Here is a 2,277-nt window from a genome sequence, read left to right as displayed (position 1 = left end):
TTTTATTTTTGATTAGATCAAATTAAGCACTCATAATAAAAGTACATCTTATTCGATCTCAGGTCCTCACCTCTTGTGTTGGAAACAATTAGGACTATTTTTTTGGGTTTCAATTTTGTTAATGGTATTAGAATATATGCATGATAATGCGACGTGGATGACTGGATCAAAATATTGCATATTAGTTGCTCGGTTCACTTGCACATTGGTACGTAGAAGAATTTTCGTTGTGCGTATGAGAATTAGAGAACCGAAAACTACAGCGTTGATATTTGCATATGGTAAAATGGTTTTTACATGAGCCAAGAGTGAAGCACACTTGAAATTGGCAGCACGGAAAGTATGCTTGAATCATTCAGAAACTCAGTTTTGCTGCCAAGTTGGCATATTCCCACGATGTCTTTCCAAGTGTGAGTACACCTTTGTGTCATGATGCGGTTGCTATTGGATGTCTAATTTTCAAAATGATGGTATCTTTAATATTTCTACATATTCATAGAGATTTACAAGATGGGATAGCTACGGTTTTGGGTGTTAAGAGAGTGGAGAAGCATGACAAGTATCTTGGCTTCCCCAGGGAGGTAGGAACTTCAAAAGATGAAGCATTCATGTATTTGCATGAGAGAATAAGAAAGAGAACCCAAGGGTGGAGGGACAAAACCCTAAGTGCGGTAGGAAAGGAGGTGCTTCTTAGGTCGGTAATTCAGTCTATCCCTACATATGTCATGAGTTGCCTTGAACTCCCAAAATATTTGTGTGATGAGATGCATAGATTGATGTCAAGATTTGGTGGGGTGACAATGGTGAGGATCAAAAAATTCATTGGGTTGCATGGGAGAAGCTATACACTCCTAAAGTAGAAGGAGGGTTAGGGTTTCGTGATATGAGACTCTTCAATTAAGCGCTATTGGCCAAACAGGATTGGCGGATTCTGAGGCAACAGAACTCGTTGTTAGCACGGGTATTGAAAGCAAAGTACTTCTCAGGGGATGGTTTCATGGTGACAAAATTAAAAAAAAGTGCCTCACTTTCCTGGAGAAGTATTATAAAGGGCAGAGACTTATTGGCTAGAGGTTTTAGGAAACAAGTAGGGAATAGGGACAGCATCTCAATCTGGAGGGATCCATGGCTTCCTATGCCTTATAGCTTCAAGCCTTTTTCGGCTCCAATGGATGGCACTGAAAACATGGTTGTGGCTGATCTTATCGATGGAGGTAGTGGGAGATGAGAGCAGTGGTTGTTGGAGGATCTTTTTACAGATATGGAGGTGCAAATTATTAATAAAATTCCTTTTGAGTTTGAGGGGAGGAGAGGACAGGTGGATGTGGCATTTTGATAGAAGAGGTGTGTATTCGGTGAAAAACGAGTATCATGTGGCGTATAAGATGAAGGCTTTTGAGTCACAAGCTTCCTCATCTAATTTACAAGGGAGCTGGAAGTTGATTTGGAAAAGGATTTGGAAGGTGAACGTACCCCCCAAAGTACGTATGCATGCATGGAGGTTCTTAAAGGAAATCATTCCAACTAAGGGAGCTCTATTGAAAAGGGAGTGATATTGGATGATAAGTGCAACTTCTGTGGACTTGAGAGAGAAGATGAGATGCATGTTTTCAAAAATTGCATAGTAGTCAATTTGCTTTGGTAATGTGGCCCGTTGAAGATGAGACCAAAAGAGCACCCAACAAGGGATGCAAAAACCTGGTTTTGTGACATGCTGGAGACTTTGCACGAGGAAAAACTGAAAGTGTTTCTTCGTACCCTTTGGGCTATTGGGGTAGAAAGGAATAACCTAGTTTGGAGAGAGGATGCTTTGTTCTTGTTAATGTAGCGAAATGGGTGTGTACACATTTGGAGGAGTACAAAAAGTACCATGTTCGGGTCTCACAGAAGAAGAAAATAGTGCCATCCAAATGGCAGTACCCACCTAGAAGAAGACTCAAGGTGAATATTGATGGTAGTTTCCATGGTGAGAGTGATAATGGTGAAGTGGGTGTGTCACATCCCGACTCTTAAATTTTTACCTTAATTACTTATTTGGTGTTACCAGGAGTTTTACTGTCTTCATTAATGAATTTATAGTTTCAAAGGACCCTAGAGATGTTTTGAGGGACGATTATTTCAGGAAATTTTTACGTGGGAGAAATTATGGAAGGCAGTAAAAAGGGTACATTTAGTTAGTAATAGGTAAATTTTTATTAGGTTTTGTTTTTGTGGGTATTAAGGTGTTGGACCGGTTTGGGAAGAGAGGCCTAAAACCATTTCTCTCTCTCTCTCTCT

Source organism: Fragaria vesca, linkage group LG6, assembly GCF_000184155.1.
Source record: "Fragaria vesca subsp. vesca linkage group LG6, FraVesHawaii_1.0, whole genome shotgun sequence".
NCBI lineage: Eukaryota > Viridiplantae > Streptophyta > Magnoliopsida > Rosales > Rosaceae > Fragaria > Fragaria vesca.
Note: the sequence above shows the minus strand (reverse complement) of the source record.